Source organism: Phalacrocorax aristotelis, chromosome 5, assembly GCF_949628215.1.
Source record: "Phalacrocorax aristotelis chromosome 5, bGulAri2.1, whole genome shotgun sequence".
In the NCBI taxonomy this organism is placed as follows: Eukaryota; Metazoa; Chordata; class Aves; order Suliformes; family Phalacrocoracidae; genus Phalacrocorax; species Phalacrocorax aristotelis.
Window position 1 is genome coordinate 3,951,376 of NC_134280.1, and position 18,640 is coordinate 3,970,015.

The 18,640-nt window shown below is 41.5% G+C and overlaps 1 long non-coding RNA gene across 1 annotated transcript in view; it reads left to right on the forward strand.

Moving 5' to 3' along the window:
* The first annotated feature begins 8,835 nt into the window (after positions 1–8,835).
* Positions 8,836–18,640, forward strand: part of LOC142057066 (uncharacterized) — a 46,504-nt gene continuing 36,699 nt past the window's right edge. Inside the window, exons 1-2 of the long non-coding RNA XR_012660524.1 lie at positions 8,836–9,302; positions 11,037–11,120. This is a non-coding gene — a long non-coding RNA (uncharacterized LOC142057066). The remainder of the gene's footprint in view (positions 9,303–11,036; positions 11,121–18,640) is intronic.

Genomic DNA, 18,640 nt, shown 5'->3' on the forward strand with positions numbered 1-18,640 from the left:
AAGGTATTTAGTTTTATTTCTCTGGTTATATCTACACTACCGAAAATATTTTCAACCCTTTATAACTTTTAGGAATTAGAAATTATACAACAAAAGAAAACTGTGCAGAGGGTGGTCAGGATGCTAGCGCTTTTATGAGCATGACATCCACTGCATCATGAGTGGTGTTTGCCATAGTAGCTTCCTAATGGTTCACATCTTAAAGTTTATGAAACGTTTTGAAGTTGAGAAGGTTGGTGTGGTAACTGGCGTAGCACACTCTTCAGGACCTGGGAAACAAAGATATGCTGCTTAGCCGTTCATCTCAGTCCTATATTGGCTTCTCTTATTGGCTTTTGGTGTGGGATAGAGGTGGGGTTTTTTCCTCCGTACGGTGGGAATGAGAATATATAGCACTCATTTAGTTTAGGTGCCTGGAGTACACTTCTTTGTAGATCATGCCCATTCAAACCTCCCTTGCCCCTTGTATGAATGACTTTTTGAGGAAATGGTTCAGTTTTTCCTTATCAGCCCTGGGAAAGGACATCCTGTTTTTTCCCAAGGGCAGAGAGTGAGGACTGTAAGACCTCCACCCTGTGCACAGTGCTCTGCCAAGAGGGGGAACCGAGTGTTTTCATGAGCGGAAAGAAAGTCTGTGAAAACTGAGGGAACAGAACAGCTGAGACGCTATCACCATCCCAGATAGCTCACTAAGCTGGATAATTTGTCCATCACAAGATAAGTCCGACTTAGGGAGAGGATTAGTGTAGCTAATGCTACAGACACTACTCACTGAAACATCTTCTGAGTAATCACTCTATTGTTTTTTCCCTCTCTGCAGCAAGGTGCCGGAGATGTCCCGATGGTCTGTGCCACACCAGAGCCAAGACTAACTGGGCCTACCTTACAAAACACATGCACAAAAGCAAACACCCTCTCCCAAACATTTTCAATTTTCGGTGAAAGAGAACACTGCAAATAATAGTGAGTGCTGCATTGATTTCATACCTGTTTCTTTAATGATTTCCTTGGGAAAGGAGATTTATTTCACTGTGGCATCATACCTGAAAGCCTTTTGCCTGCTTGATTCATCTGTCTAGCCTACACGTGGGTCAGTGCTGCAGCTGGAAAGCTCTCCTTCCTTCTCAGTCTTCAAGGAAGAGTCCTACTCTTTATGTCAGAGGCTTTTGCCTTGTTATACACAGGATAATTCTGGCACGTTATTCTCTTTATTTGGTTTCCAGCAATGTGTCCATCATTGTAGTAGCTCAAAAGCTCCTTTTTCACTCCACCAGGGAGAAAAATTGTAGATATAAGAAAATAGATATATATGGCTGTACATATGCTGCTGATGTTCAGCGCTTGTGCTTTTCAAAAACACCTTGAGTTAATAGTATTCTATACATAACGGCTCATTCTTATTCTGTATGAGTGAGTCTTTGTTCCCTGAATTTGCCATGGGCATTCTGGTGTTTCAACTTTATCTCTGACATATCACTAAGATCGTGTTCTTTTGCTGGCAGGTTTAGAAAAAAAAAATCATCAACCCACAAACCAAAAGCAGAAAAAGCCCTAACATATGTAACCCCCTCATCCGCTTTAACATAAGCATGTGAATTACATTTTCATTGCTCATCAAGAGTTGTGCCAGTTCCGGATCTGTAACACTCTAGTAGGTTAGATATTGCTTGTTCATTTAATTGTGCTATGTAAACTACCACATACTCTTACATTTCTAACGAGGAAAAAAAAAAAAAAAAAGCAAATATGTTGATTTTACACTGGTTCCTGGATGTTACCTAACATTCATAGTTTTCTCCTTCGATTTCTCTTGCATTCTTTTGGATCTCTTTGAAGTGAGTGGAATGGTTTTAATGTTGACCCAAACTGAATTGGTTACAGGAGATAAGAAAAACATTTTAATATAAATAGTGCATAGGCAGAGATGATAAAGACAATTTCAGGCATATAGAAAAGGCAGACAAGGAAACTGAAATCAAGCAATTTCTGCTTGGGTCTGGTAGATGACTGATTTCACACGCTTTTCAGCACTGGAGTGTGGACGTTCATGAAAACTTGATCAAGAGCAATATCCAAAAGACCATTTGCATATCTAAAATAGGGTGTACAAAGTTTTTAAAGGCCTGCATTCAAGATTGTGATCCAAAACTCCCTTTGTTCTGACGTACTTAAGCTTGAAAGTGTTGCTGAACTTCAGCGCTCCTTTGTGGGGGGGGAAACAAGTTAGCTGTGAGAAGCTGACGACCTAGTTGCAGTCAGTTGTAGGGATGGGCATCATGTACCTCCTTCTGCTGCCAACAGGGTAAACGTCACGTCAGTCCCAGGAGTATGCCTGTGCCTGTTACTTGTCCCACAGAATGGCTCGTAATTACCTGCACGGTAGAAAATCGTTACATAAATGAGACAGTCGGTGTATTGCTTACTGTCATGGAGGACTGCAGAAAATGCTACGGAAGTCTGAAACTGTATTTTAAAATTATAGTTGATACTTGTGTTAATGCTTTAAGAGGCTGCATTCAGCGATTACTGGTGATGTTGAGTAAGAGCAAGTAGAGCAGACTCCAGAAGATAAGGGATTTGAGTAAAACTAGTTCAAATTAAGTGCTCCGTTGTCTAAGGATGCAGCAGATAGGATCTATTCAACAAAATATTTGGTACTGAGTATAGGATGTATGGAATTGAAGTACTAGTGGGTTCAGATTAGATTTGTATAAGCTGCTGTTATGAGGACAAGTGTTTAAAGTAATATATAAACTGCCCAATGTCAGCTTATATAGTCTAAAGTTAGTTTTCAGGCTGACCCTATTTAATCGTTTCATTGGTGGCTCGGACAAGGACTGGGTGAGAGAGAGTTCAGATTTGTAACTGATCGTGGTTTAACATTAACAACAAACCATGGCGGGTTATTTTCCTGGAAGTTTTCTTGCTGTTTCTAGATTTCTGATCTTAGAGAAGTCCATAAACCATGTGGATCCAAAGCCATAATTTTTTTGGCTTTACACCGTGCTGGGCCATCCCCTGGCATCAGGCAACCCTCAGTCCTGGGGACCCAAAGCATTCCAGCGTCCATTTCCCTCTGGAAAGTGGACTTCAATAGCTGATTTTCTGCATGGCTTCTCCAAGTCATCCTGGATGCAATCAAGGAAGGATGTATTTGGACAGGTCAACGCGATTACACATTGGTTCTCGCATTTGCAGTTGTAGAAATGTCCCTACCGTTAGGAGGTCTTGTGGAAGCTCTTTGTTTTGGGGTTTCTCCTGCAGTTACTGCCTGCATACAGGGCACTGTGAAGGGGAGAACTTAACCACGGGAGTCCATAGTGTTCTTGCAGATTGGTTTCACTAGGATTTAAAAGGTGTTCCTTTGCCATATAGCCAGCGCTAAGCAGGTTCTGTCCAAGGGTGGCCATTTATTCTCTAAAGCAGCAAATCTCCAACAACTATTTTTGGTTTGGCTGCTTTGCTCTGTCTCGGTATAACCAAGCGATAAAGTCATTTATGCATTTAAAAAGGAGCCACACATGGCTTTCCTTTTTCCTTTTTTCTTCCATATAATTTCTTTCTCATTGGTCAAGAAAGGCACGGTTTGGGTCTAGAAGAATATTAAGTACGTGGGCAAGACTGCCACTGGTTTTAATAGTTTTGTTTCTCAAAATGAAGAATTTACATGAGGAAATGCATACATGTCAACATTAAAAATTTCCATCAGAGCTGTGTATATTCCATGTGGCAGTACATACTGGAGTTAGATGAAGCCTTGTCTGCCATCTCACAACTCCTGACAGCATTGCATATTTGTTTTTCATGGAATTTCTGAAAACTTGTGAAATCTGGTATTTGTGCATTTTTTGCCTCTGCTGCTAAGTCATTATTTTCTCATCTCTCAGAAAATGTATCATCCAGTTTTAGAAGCAGACTTCATATCCATTGTTGGGAAGAAGGATAGACAGTTTTGATTGCATTTTGTGTTATAAACAGCAAACTCACTATAGAAATGGCTGGACTTACTGCACTGAAAAAACCCTCTACGCTGAGGGCACCGTTTGCATGAAAAGCCTTCCGTACGTAATGTGAAAGTTTCTACGATTGAGAAGTGCACAGTAGTAGTAGTTAGGGCTTTATTACTTAGTTCTAATTTGTATTGATGGCCTAAAAAAAGTAGCATGCTTTGCAGTTCTATGAAAGAAAAGATTATAAATGGAGATTAATTATAATTTTGCTAGCTCAGTACTTGTAAAACTAAAGCAATTTATATTCTTTCTCTTAATGATCTCCATTCCTGATTGCAGTAATGTAATCTAATTGTGATTATGATAGTATCTGAATCATGTGGGCCTCTATGTGATTGGAACTACTCTTTGCATTAAAAAGTAATTTTGGAGTAATGATGAAAAGTTACTGTGGAAAATTGGCAAGTAATATATTTTACTCTGTATCTTAACTTTCTGCTTTCATTTTTGATTATATCTTATAGCAAGAATAAGTATGATACTGTATCAAGGATTTATTACATCAAAGACTTATCAATGATAACTATGAGTATCAAGGATAAGCATGATATTATTGGAATAACACAGATAGGGTTGAGGCAAGAAATTGAGGTTTTGAGATACTAGTCTGGGCTTTGTGGAGAGAAAGGGTAGACAGAGGAGGAGCCATATCAGTATTCCTGGGAGATGAGTGTCTTCAGAGAGAAATGCTGCAAGTATTTTGGCTGACATAGCAATGTCGATTCTGATAAAAGTTAAGCACAATAAAGGTAGTTGGGTGGTTTTTCTGAATGATTCTTTGAACTTTTAGGACTTTGCTTACAGATGAGAGAGGCCTTCGAGAGTGCCAGGACTTTGATAAAGATGGCTTTTAATTACTCTGTTATTGACTGCAATAAGGTAAAACTAGGGAGGGGATACTCACATCTCCAAAGCTAACAGAGGATTGCACTGGTTTCTTGTGCGCTTTATTGAATTGTCTTTCAAAAACTATTTGAATTAATTCAAGGATTTGAGCCAAGGGTAATAAAAGGTGTTGAACTGGAGAGGTATGAAAGATCCAGTGATCTCGACATCGTTTGATTTAAAATATTTGTTGAGGAGTAAAAAGCAATGCAAACCTTATGGCAGGCTGACTTGGAGGGAATGCAAAGTGTGCTAAGGAATTTTTATCAGGATTTTATTATAATGTATGGTAAATCTACTGAAGAAAATTGGAATATATTTCAGAAACAGTTGGAGGACATTTGAAATTCATCCTGGTTTAAGTCTAAAGAAGGATAAAGGTAACAATGCCCAATGTGGCTAAGTAGGGTTGTATCGTAAAGAGTAAGATAAGCAATAAGCACAAGGTGTGGAAAAAAATATACAAAATCTGGTAAGGTGGAGCAGTTGAAAGGCAATATAAAATAAGCAGAAGCAAACTGAAAGGCTAATTAGAAAAGCAGAAAGGAAATACTGAACACTAACTGCAGAAAAAATATTTGAGAAGAGGATAATATCCTGTGAATGTATTCCAGAAAATTGAAAGGAAAAATAGATCTGCAAATCATGATAGTGTGGAAAGAGACATAACGGATTTGTTTAGCAGGTTTTATTTTTGCGTGTGAATACACAGAGGCAGATGGATGGATGGATGGGCAGATGGAGAGCTGTTGAACAAAGGAGGAGTATTTTGCTTTATATTGCAACATGTGCATCCTCACCTGAAGAACTGACAAACACGACAGATATCACAATATTAATTTCATAATCATTTAATGTGACCCGATTGGCAATATGGGATGCAAGAAATGAATCCGATTTTAAAGAGTCAATCAAACTTTAAGGGAAACCAGACCTATTGATGACATTCATTGCAGCCAATATTCACAAAACCCAACAGGGTAACCCATAACTCCGAAGGGAAAGCGTGAGCAGAAGGGTGTGTACAGCAAAAGTGGATCTATCTCAAGTGTCTGAGGTAACTTAGTTAATCTTGTAACTGATTGAGCCTTGTATTCTTTGCTCCTGGGACTATATTTGGGCCGAGGCTGTGCCACCACCGGTGCCTTTGCTAACCCTAAGTCATCAAAGGCAAAGCACCGAGAGGTCTGGCTCCAGACAGCATACAGTTTAAAAACAAAACAAACCAAAACAAAAAAAAAAAGAAAAGAAAAGAGATTACTTATCACAAGCTGCAAATCTTCATTGTCCTTTTTTTGCTTTCAGAGGTGGTTCCAGCACTCCCCTCATGAGTTAAAAAGAGCTTGGCTGTCTCATGACTTTTGTTTCATACTTGTAATTTCTCCTAGCTGCTGTTTGCCTAATGGTTTGCATAGCAAAGTTTGGGCTAACCTACAGCTTTAGCTTGGCTAGCAATAATAAATGCATACAAGAATTGTTTTCTTCAGAATGCCTATTACTTTTCAGAAGTGTTGGGTGTTTTTTTTTTAATAGCCAGTATTATTGTGAATTCCCCCATGATGCAGTGATTTTTGCTCCCCCTGCTGTCATTACAGCAGCAAATTAACCAATCCTTTTGCCCACCACGAATCTGTATTGATAATGTTGATGCACAGGATATTTTTGTTAAAAACAAACACTTGCAGCAAAGGGAGGAGGGAGCCATACTGTATTTAAAAAAAAAGCCAACCCAGGGAATATTCCATATTTTAGTCACCAACAGCAGTATATGCTGAGTGAAAAGTCAACAAAAATTGATCAAGTGGGAAGATTATTTGCTCTTCTAAAAGACTACGCCAAACAAGAGAGAGTTACCCAAAAAATAAGTAAGGGTTTATGTTACTAACCCTCTTTGTGTCTGAGAACGCTTAAATGCATGTCTTGGAATAGTTCAGAATCACTGCACTGAAATTATGGCCTCAGACTGAGCCCCTTTCAGATGTGTTTCTGTAACAAGCTTTGCTTTGCTCTCCAGTGATCTAATCTGCTGACAGCTCTTTCCTTCAGAATTAATTTTATTTACCTGGTGGGGCTCTGAAATGCTCACAGAGACACCAGCGAGGCTGTGTGATGTTACCGCGGCGGCAAGGTGCACCCTCTGCTCCTGCCTGCCCGTGGGCAGTGCCAGGGCAGTCTCTGGGAACCAAATTTTTGGGAGTTGAAGCCTCACTCTGCAAAGGGGTTTTCATTTACTCCGATTAGCAGCCCTGCTTTTAGATGCCTTTTCCTGCAACCGCGTATGTCAGTGGCTATTAAAATAATGGAATATCTATGTAAAATATACTCCCCTCTCTTTTTTCATACCAACAGCTGAAAATCTTCCCTTTATTCTCTTTGCATCGTAACTTTTCCTGCCCGTGTCTACCTGTCCGCTGATTTTTGAGGGTTTACGGGGCACTGCAGCGAATTATTTGCACAGTGCAGCAGAAGCCACGGGTGGAAATGCTACCTGGGTGCAGGGCCTCACCGGGGCACGTGGGGAACACTGTCCTCTTGTCCCAAGAGGAGGTGAGCAGTGGCCGTGTGGTGCTGTGCCCCATGCCGCAGAGCGTCACCGCTCGCAAGGGGCATCCCAGTCAAACTGGCCGCCACTGTTTTACTTAACATCTCTGTTTCTTAACGAGAAATAAAAAAAAAAAAAAAAGAAAAAAAAAGAAAAAAAAAGAAAAAATCAAGCTAAAAGCTTTCCAAAAGGAGGCAGGCTGGCAGGAAGGTTTCTCCCGCGAAGGGCCAGTTTCTCGGCAACGCTGCCCTCCCGAGGCGTCAGGAGTTGGGGGCCCCTTGCCCCCGCGAAGGAAGTTCCTCGGGTGCCTGTTAGACATTGAGGGCTTTGTGAGGGGCTGCGGGGCCAGCCGGCTGTCAGCCCGCTCCCTTAAGGGAACTTGACAGATCTTAAAAAAAAAATCAATTTTAAGCTCACATGCCCCAGTGGGTGCCAAAGCCACTTCAGAGAGGCTGAGAGATGGCTGAGTCGACAGGATTTGACTTCCAGAGGTAGAAAGGTGACAAACTCCATCATGAGAAAGGGGCAGCTTAGGGCCTCCGAGGCCGAACCTGCTCCCAGGATCCGGGGCCCGGCGTTGTATTGAACCTATTTATCTCTTTCATGGGCCCAAGGTACCACGGGGAAAGAAAAGTTGTTCAAAAAAACGCTGGCAGAATTCAAGGGTGTAAATGATGAATTACTTTTCATCAGCTGAAAGGAAACATACTCCGGAACAATACTGAAAGGGAGCAGGAGCATCTGACCTCCTGCTTCAGAGCAGCCAATATCTTCATTCAAGAAGACAACCATGAAATTACACAGAAAATGGGATTGTCATGAACAGCCCCTTGAAATCTCAGTATACAGTCATTACTGCATGGGAAAAAGCCTTCATCCACACATCATAACTTGTAACAGACAAGGGGGGGGTGGGGGGGCGAACCCCACCCTGAAAACGGGCCTTGGAGTTACCAGTAGGAATGTAGAAAATATTTGTTGATGCAAACTTTTCCCCTCTAGTCTCCCAAATCATTGTAAACAGACATAATGATGTTCTAACTAACTCCATAGTAATACTGGCTTTCTGGCCACAGACAGCTCGTTGGAGCTGTTTTGTAAATCAAACGAAAGGAAGAGAGAGGGAAAGCCAATCTATCGCTTTATTTATATTATCTGTCTTTGGTGAATGATTTATCATTTAAGGGCTTCAAGAAGAGAGTCCAGAAACTGCTGTCCAATTAGTGCTGCCCTCTTAAACCACATACTATAAATATTCGTAATTATCAAAAATCACAAAACAAGGTTCATCAGAGCTTCTTATTCAGGGTAACAACTTATTTTCTGGGTTTGCCTAGCAAAGTTTATCTTTATCCAAATTAGGCAGAGAATAGAAAGCAAACAGGAGGCTGTTAGTTTATTTGAGAATGAAACCAATCACAGAGAACAAGTCGTCAGGAATATGGGGGTAAAAATAACACATTTAACTGTTTGTTTCTTTGTTCTTGCAGATTTCTACATTGACTTTAATTAAGCTAGCCCTGGGCTAGTGGGCATGGAGAGGTTTTTTTTCCCCTTTTTAATTTTTTTAATTCCTCATTAGGCTGTTTTTTCCTTAGCTGTCATGACTTTAATGACTAGTCCCATTAAATAGGTCAATGGGCTTCTTTTATTTCAAGTTTCATATAGACTCATATCCCACTGAATCTTAAACACTGAACACCCAAAGTCTTTCTAGGCGTATTTCTTCATTTCTGCAGCTAAAGATGCATTTCTTTCTCTTTTCCCTTCTCTCCACAGCAGCTGACTTTTCATTGCAACGTACCTGGGAAAGCTCTGGGAAGCTGGCACCAGTCTGGGCCAGCCACATGCAACAATACCTCCCTGTAAGTGCTTGGCTGAGGTTGGCAACCTGTGGGTGGCAGTGAGGAGGAGGAAGAGCAGCAAAGGCACTCTTTGTGCTCACATACCACCTTCCCTGACCTTTCTCTCTCTGGCTGGGTAAAGCTACTGGCAGGACCAGGGCAGGCAGGTATATGGCCAACCCATGTAGTTGGCCATGTGGGCAGCCAACCTGAAATGCGCAGAAGTCTAACTGGAGTACTGGTGGTGCACAAAAAGGCTGTGATCTGAGGAGTAGGACCTTAGAGGCATCTCCCGTGCTCCCCGTTCCTGCAGAGCCTCCTGCCCAGGGGATCTGGACCAGCCCTTGACAGGGCGTGGGGACTCAGGCTAATGCAATGAGAAATGTGATAGGGAAGTTGCCTTGTGAGGGAATAAAAAAAACTACTTACCTAGGAAAAAGAACAAAAAAAGTAAAATCTTGTCTTTGAGTAGGAAAAAAAAAACCTACAAAACAATGTAAATTAATGAGATTTATTTAATCAATGTCAGGAGTGAGAATGTGTTGCATGTGCCTTTCCCTGATGGTCAGTCTAGAGCATAACTTTGCGTTCCAACATTGCACATAAGATGCTCCCACCTCCACTTCTGCTTGTCAGGCAGGAAACAGCAGCAAGACAGTGTTTTCTAAATGCTTCTGTAACCCTACAGTATGAATTACTGCGTGCAGGTGGTTTAGAAAGTAGCTGTTTCTAGGTGTTATGGATATTTAGGGAGCTGCTGTACCCTGCTCTTCTGGCCAGCGGCCTGCATGGAGTACCTTCTCCTGAGACATAAGGTTGGTGCCACAGGGTTTTCTGCAGCAGAGCAGTGGTTCTTGCTTGTGAATACTTCACACCTAGAAGAGAGAAGCGACATGAATGACTTCTCTGAATGTTTTCAGCCTACTTGAGTTGCCGCACCACGAGCATATTGGTCCAGCAAACACCGTATGCTGGGAGTCGATTCTTTTCCTCTTCTCACAAGTCTTTTTCAGGTCCTTGAAATAAATGTGTTTCATGTGGTCTTTTAGTAAAAGATAGCCCATTCTAGCACTGATTTGTACTGCACAAAATATTCAATGTCACTAATTTGTCAGGGAAAAATCTGGCAGAAAAGTGTGTGCAAACTGGGAAAAATTGTGGTCTTCATTGGTTGCCGCAGGTAGAAACACAGCAATTTTGGTGGCATATGCAGGAAATTAGGTGACTGGATACTATTTCAAGACTTAAATTCAGATACCCCTTCAGATACAACTTGAACCATGTTATTTTAAGTGCAAACTGGGATAAAAATAATGAGAGTCTCAACTCACACCTCCTAAGTCTGTACTCAAGACATCTAAATTAGGAATGAATTCCTAATTTACCCCACCTAGAGGTGTCTGCATGTCTCTGCTGCCCCTGAAAGGAGCCCGTGGAGACTTTCCTCCCCAGCCCTGTGCCTCAAGCAAGAGGAGACGAATCTTACAGTCTAGCTGCAATCTGTAGAGTAATTAGGACCTTGACTGTGACAACCTTTAGCCTGTCAGGAGTTGTGGTTTAGCTCATAGTTAAAATGCCGGTGGCAACTATATTGCAGCTATTCTAAATATATTCATATTTTAACTAGATGAGGTGATATGTGGGTTTGCAGTGATTTGTTTAGATATACAGGGTAGAGTGAAAGGACTCTTTAAACTGGGATTGAATCCATTTTATTGTCTGAAAGGTGATTTTGATTGCCTTTTCCTCCTTTAGAGTTGTATGATGATGAGACCAGCTTTTCCGCAGGGTTCCACAGGGAACCCCCGAAGTATAAGCAAAGAGCGGCAGCCGGGTATGGTGAGTACAAACGTGTCACACTCTCTATTCCACAGCAAAGGATGGCTTTTTTTCAGATTTAACAGATTAGGAGGGTATAGCTAATCAAGCAATTTGACCACTGAGCAATCTTTAACGCTCCAACAAACTGACCTCAAACTACACAAAATCTGTGCAGCTGAAATTTAAAGTCTTATTATATACATAGCTTTTTTGTAACCTACATATGTTTCAGCATATTTTTAAGGAGTTGTCATTATCCTAATTATAATTAAGTCACTTGAAATAAATTCAGAGATAGTAAACAGTGTAAAAATATCTAAACAGGGATCCGGTCCATTGATTTTATGGCTAAGTCATCACCTTGTGTATAAATGATTCTCAGATACCACAATTGATTAACAATACCTTTAGTTCAGCAGTCAAAATGCTGCTATTAAAGCAGAAAACTGATTGAAAAAAAACTTCTAACGTGAATACCTCTGTTTTTAAGCAGAGCACCATGTACCATTGTACCATGTAGGCTGATCTGGAGGTAGATGGAACTTCTGGCATACAAGCATTATAGATGAGGGATTTTCTTCTCATTGGGAAATGCTCAGTTGTTCCTCTAGGGCAGGGAGTTTTCTATCAAGATCAGAATTTCTAAAGTATTAGGCACCAGAGAGGCAATTAACGGGATTTTCAAAAGTGTCTGGGCACTGGATGCCAGTTGAGTTTCTAGGTGATTTTTAAAACAATGTCTAGAGCCCATCTGCATCCTTTGGCACCCAGATACCTTCAAAATGTCGGACTTCGAAGTCTGCCTTGATTCGTGATGGATACAGTCCGTAGCACAACTAATTGTGACTGACAGCACAAAAAGACAGGTGCAAGATTGAAGCACAGGTCTAAAGGCTTGATCCCATGTAGTTGATGGACGTTTAGTATATTTTTAATGTTTCACGTTCGCTGGCTCCTTAATTAAATAAAAATATTTTAGATAGAGCAGCAGAAATCAACTTCTTTGACTGATATGAATCCTGTTTACTCTCCAACTCTGAACTCAGCAGGTTAAGTAATTGGGAGACAGAAAAGTTCCTATATTTCTATTTCCAGCTGGTGGTACACAAAAGGCAGGAAGTTATCTCATTAATGGGGCACCAGCTTTATGCAAATTATAGTAACAAAAAGGCTTCCCTTCATACTTTTCATAAATTACCTAATAAAGTAGGAATAAATGGCCATATTCAAGAGCCTTTGTTGTATTTTTAGCACAAGACTCTTTCTGTTACTGCAAATATGACTAAATGCGCCTCGTTCAAAAGGGGTGTTTATGAAATAAGGCCACTCAAAAGCTTTTATTCCTTAACAGCCTTCAGTTACTTTTATGGCACAAAATTAACATAATTAGTCACAGAGAATAGATGACATAAGCAGCGTGCCATGCACAAAAGGGGAAACCAGTATCTAAGGAAGGTATTTTGAGAGATCAAAAATTTTCAAAGTGCTCAATACTAGAAGGTCCTTTTTATTTGTGCACAGCCTTAAGATACTTTCTTACTCCGTGAAATTCACATAATGAGATGCAGCAGACAGATGACATTAGCGATGAGCCATTAGAAAGAGGTCAGTTTCCTCTGAAAGATAGTCACTGTTCCTGCTCGTCATTAATTTGCAGCTTCAAAGCAGTGAGCATATGATAGTCTGGCATGTTAAGCAAGTTGCAGTTATCTTTAAATAACCATTTTTTTCCAGTTATTAGAAGCTAAAGTTTTTAAACTTCTGACTGAAAGCAAAATTAAAGCACGCAGCAGTGTAAAAAGGCTATGGAGAGATTAGAAAAAGGAAATCAAATATGTTTTATAAATGAAGTTGGCTTTTCCCCAGGGAAAGGCTGCCTTAACTTTCAGTTCAAGAATTTGGGGTTGCATATAGACCTCATAGACTTGCTTGCTTACTGGTAGAAGAGAGGAAAGTAACTATTTTTAGCTGCTATCTTCTTGTTGATTAACATGCCCTGATCTAAAAGGCAGCAATGTACAGCTATGTAAATAATATTGCAGCCCAGAAGCAAAGATATCAGAGATGCTTCAACAAGGTGAGAGAAGACGAAATGATCTGCTGTGCTTATGACTTGGTGTGAAGTTTGGTTATATCTCCAGTTTGGCAGTGAAACATAATTGGATATTAAAAGAAAGCTTGGGAGACTTGGATCATGTCCCTTCCATAAACGATTAGGGAGTAAGCAGAAGCGCAGTGCAGTAGGCAGCAGGCAACTCCAGTGCGTAGCACTGAAATCTTGGTATAAAAAGACTTGTCACTTCTCCAAATAACATCACATGTCCAAGCTGGTACTAACAAACGCTCTTGTTTTATAATAAATATCCTTTCATTTCTACTCTTCACTTCATATTTAACGCTGAAGCTATGTCACGGATCAAGCCTCAGAAGGATCATGGTTTAAGAAACCCAGTCTGATTGTTCATGCCCAGACTTAGTCATGCTGCCCGGGCAATGCAGAACAGAAGACAACATGGATAACGTATCCACGCTGTGCCAGGGTTACTGGAATTAACACAGGTTTGAGGAAATAACAGAATAATAAGCTGCCCTATAAACATTATTATTAATTAGAGTCTTTCTGTTTAATTTGGTGGGGTTTTGCATCCTGCATCAACGTGATCATGTACGTCACCCAAATTAAGAGCGTGCTTTCCCTGGCTTCTGTCTGTCAGCCTTCTGCAGAGACAGGCCCCAGCCCATGACTGTGCTACTCATCCCCATTCCCCAGGTCATGCTGGGCCCATCCCCTGCACTGTTTGAACCATCCCTGGCACAGCTTTGTCCAGGAACAAGGTTTCTTCCACAACATAGACACCCTATTTTTCTCAGAGAGGGCAGGCAGCCGTAGTGGTGTGATCCATACCATGTCCCTTGCCCTCAGAGCCAGGCAACAGGCCCTGCCTTGCTTAATTATAAACTGAGATACAGCCCCAGTGACCCACCTGTGACCAACCACCCGTTAACAGGGTGCTGCTAACCCACCCAGCCCATGGCAGGGGGGGCCAAGCCTAGCAGGTATCTAACATAGGTAGAACCATTAAATGTCTGAAGTAGGAAGGGTTGAAGCTAAGCTTGAGTTCCTACAGAAAATCCGCTAACTGCACAAGCCCGAGGGCTATCATTCATCTGTGGTGTATTAATTTAGACTGGACTTTCATTCTGTGCTGTGATTTACTTGGGATGAAGCAGGGTTCACTGAGCGAAGAGAAGTGCAGGATGTTTTACAGCCTGGCTGTGGGCTAGGCTGCTTTGAAACTCATTTAGATCCACCTCTAATGCTATTTTTTTTTTTCCTAATATTTGGATCTGGTTATGGATGTATCATAACCAGTGCACAGCACACACAGAGCTGAAATTTGGATTCAGAATTGACTCTTAGGTGTAAATTCCCCTGAAGTCTTGGGGTACCCCAATCTGGTGTCCCAGCCTGGTTTGTTAGGAGCACTTCCAGTGCTACCTGGCTAATCTAAAGAGCTCTTGCTGATTTAAACTGGTGCTTCCAGTTGTGCATGTGTCTAATGCCAGCACTGCTTCAGAATGCCTTATTTACTGACTGAGTTTTTATCAGCATGGGATTACCCATATTTTTAAGACGAGACACTTTTACACACCAAGCCTCTGTCTCTGAAAGCCCTGGTTTCAAAGCAGACCATCCCTCTCTGGGGGTTGCTGTCAGCACTCAGGCCCTCAGGCCCCAGGGTGGGGTGTTTCTGAACCTGCAAACCTTCCCATTGCAGGGAGAAACCAAACTAGTTGATAATGTAGGAAACAACTTGTAAATTAGACACACACAGTTAAGATCAGGATGATAAAATAAATAGAAGGTTGAAAAACAAGCCGTCCTTCTCCCCCTTTTCCTATGGAGAAAGACTTACATTTAGGACAGTGCCCTCCCTCGTTTCTGAAAGCCCTCCTTGAGCTCCTTTTGCTGCACTTTTTAAATAGTTATTTAGGTATGGAACAATATTTGTGGACTGCTTTTGTATGGCATGTTAGGAAAAAGAATCCATTTACTAGATAAAGAGCAAGGGGCGACTGGACAGATGGTATTATGTTAATCTCAACCCCTGGCCTCTGCTTGCCTGGTTAACGGAGACACATAGCCATTAGTTTTGAAGTGCAGGAAATATTCTTGCCTTTCTTGGGACAATAAACAGAACATTATTCAAACCTAAATAAGTGGTGTTGAGTTACAATATTTAGGCCAAAAATTTCAGCTGATTATCAATTTTTTTCTGCTGCAGAAAATGTGAAGTTTTAAGGGAAAACCAAAACCAAAAATATTTTGCATCAGAACCTAAATATTTTTATTCTGAATAGTTGCTGTTTTTCCTAATGGTTGCTTTAATTTTGCTCCTATTATTGTCCTTGGGTCATGCCCTCCACTTGTACTGTGAGTCTTGTGTCCTCTTGTTTAAGCTAACCAAAACACATCATGGAGTAACCAAACTTCTCAGATTGTCTTGGTGCATTGGGTTTGCGTGGCAAGGTTTTGGTAGCTTCTGTTGGAGTCAACGCCAGCCGGCTCCAAGATGGATCCACCACTGGTGAAGGCCGAGCCCATCAGCAACGGTGGTAGTGCCTCTATGATAACATATTTAAAAAGGGGGAAAACACCTGCACTGACTTGTGGTCAGTTCATCACATGCTGTCTTTGATGCTCCCTCCCCCCTAGGTGGAGGACTCCTCACACACTTCCCCTGCTCCAGCGTGGGGTGTCTCCCATGGGAGACAGTCCTGCATGAACTTCTCCAACGTGGCTCCTTTCCACGGGCTGCAGTTCTTCATGAGCTGCTCCAGTGTTTGGGTCCCTTCCATGGGGTGCAGCCCTTCAGGAACAGACTGCTCCAGCGTGGGTCCCCCACGGGGTCACAAGTCCTGCCAGCAGACCCGCTCCAGGATGGGCTTCCCATGGGGTCACAGCCTCCTTTGGGCATCCACCTGCTCCAGTGTGGGGTCCTCCAAGGGGCTGCAGGTGGACATCTGCTCCACCGTTAACCTCCCTGAGCTGCAGGTGGACATCTGCTCTGCCATTAACCTCCCTGAGCTGCAGGTGGATATCTGCTCCATGGTGGACCTCCCTGGGCTGCAGGGCACAGCCTGCCTCACCTCGGTCTTCACCACAGTTTGCAGGGGAATCTCTGCTCCAGCACCTGGAGCATCTCCTCCTACTCCTTCTTCACTGCCCTTGGTGTCTGTAGGGTTGTTCCTCTCACTTATTCTCACTCCTTTCTCTGTCTGCTGTTGTGCAGCAGTTTTTTGCCATTCTTAAATACATTATCCCAGAGGCACTACCACTGTTGCTGATGGGATTGGCCTTAGCCAGCGGTGGGTCCATCTTGGAGCCGTCTGGCATTGGCTTGATTGGACGTGGGGGAACCTTCTGGTAGCTTCTCACAGAAGCCACCCCTGTAGTTCCCCACTACCAAAACCTTGCCATGGAAACCCAATACATTCCTCCCTTCGCCTCTCTAATTCACGTATTTAAGAATCATCATTAAAATCCACGCTCATCGTGCAACCTTCACGAACTTTGCTCACATCAACAAAAATGGATTTCCCACACCAAAATTGAAATAAGATCATCGCAACACCGAACAAAAGCAAACAATTTACACAAAATGCACCCCTGTCCCTTCACCACAATTACAACCACAATTACACTTGGGCAGAGGTGACACAAAGCGCTGTGTGTTATTTTTTGTGTACGCTTGGTGCCACACACGCTTAGTACATACTGGTCACGATCACAGCCAAAACCAGAGCCCCCCTTGTGCTTTTCTTTGGCTCTTCAAACGCTGTATTGGGTTATCAGTGAGTAGGGACAGGGAACCAGGATAAGACTCCTGACATGAATTAGCGTGTTGGTCTGTGTGCCTTTTTATGGTGCAAGACCACAAGTGTTTTTGTTGGAAGGAGAAAACTGGGAGACCTAAATCTTCAGTGTGGAAACGTAATTTATTAACAGACCCGCGCTAAAGCTTGCAGATGTATTAGGCTTTCATCACACACCTTCAAGGAAATACTGAAACTCATGTACTATCTTTATGTCCAAAAAGTGAAGCAGTTACTGTCAGCAAATGTTGTTATCAACTTGTGCCAAAATGGGTAAAATTGATTCCAGCTAGTTTTTAATTTGTTTTCACATACGTTGCATGCAAACTATCAAGCGGTAATGTGGAGATGGTCTCCTGAAGATGAGCTTATTATGCCAAGTCCAAGAAATATGGTTGGATGCCTTAGGAGAAGGGAAATATGAACATTCAACAGATGAAATAAGCGGCTCTGAAAGCTGCTGATATGCCGCCGTGGTTCAGCCAAATCAGCGAACAGGTATACATGAGTAGTAATCGTCAGTGCAGAGATGTGTAAGCTGCAAACCTGTTCCAACAAACGATATACAGTGAAAAGAAAGATAGGGTGCAGGATCGGTTTGGTGAAACTGTGGAGGAAGAGGGGAAGGATTGTACTGGTATTTGAAATGAGAACTTAATGCCTTTTAAGTGCCTTTTATTACATTTAGCCTGCTTCTTCAAGGGAAAATATGGTTTGTTTGTGATACATTTATAAAATTATTTCTGTTCCTTGCTTGTGCTAGCTTCTGCTTTTTCTACTTTCTATTTTTTTATATAAAGCTTAAGTAAACTAATATATCACTATATGTCTATCCCAAAATAAAGGTTGTCATCAGTAGGAACTTATCACTATAAAACCTCCATTTGGCTAACTTTATCCTAACTAGACATGGTATAGCCACACAGGTGCCTTCAAAAGGATCATTAACGTTTGTCATATAGCTTGATTCCAGTGTCCGAAGTGTATGAGAATTAACATCTAGGCACTCTGAAAGCCTTTCAGGGTAATGCATCTTGGTTTTGTTTTCATTGAGATGAAAAATAAAATGGAAAAAAAAAAAAAAAGCATTGCTTTTTCTTCATTGAAAGGTAGAAAATATCCACAGACGCTTTTTACTTTCTCTGAAAAAGTTAGTATAGACCAAATCCCAGCATGCTACTGATGAAGAGTTCAGGCTAGTCCTTGACATTAGACAGTAGGACAGGATTTGTGAATCCTGTCCTGTTGACCTAATAATACTCCCTTTTACATCAGCATGAGTAACTGTAATCAATGCTGAGGGTATTTCAAAGATTTATGCCTAAATGTCAAAAGATGCTGCTTCAGAATATTATGAGTTTGATTATGCTATTATTTTTCGTCCAGTATTTTGTTTACATTTTTTTGACAGTGAAGGTGTTGTATGTAAGAGTTGTAACTGAAAAGATACCCTGAAATGGAGGTGTTACTGGGACTAGACTCATGCAATGATATCGGGTACTGTCAATTGCTCAGATTTAAAGTTTTTAATTTTTGTAATTTTCAAGTCCCGTGTCTGCCATTATTGAAAATGTCTATAAATACCGTGATACCAAAAGCAATTCTGGAAGATGGATTCAAAGGGGAGGTACTGCAGAGAAAAACTGAAGGCTACAAGACTT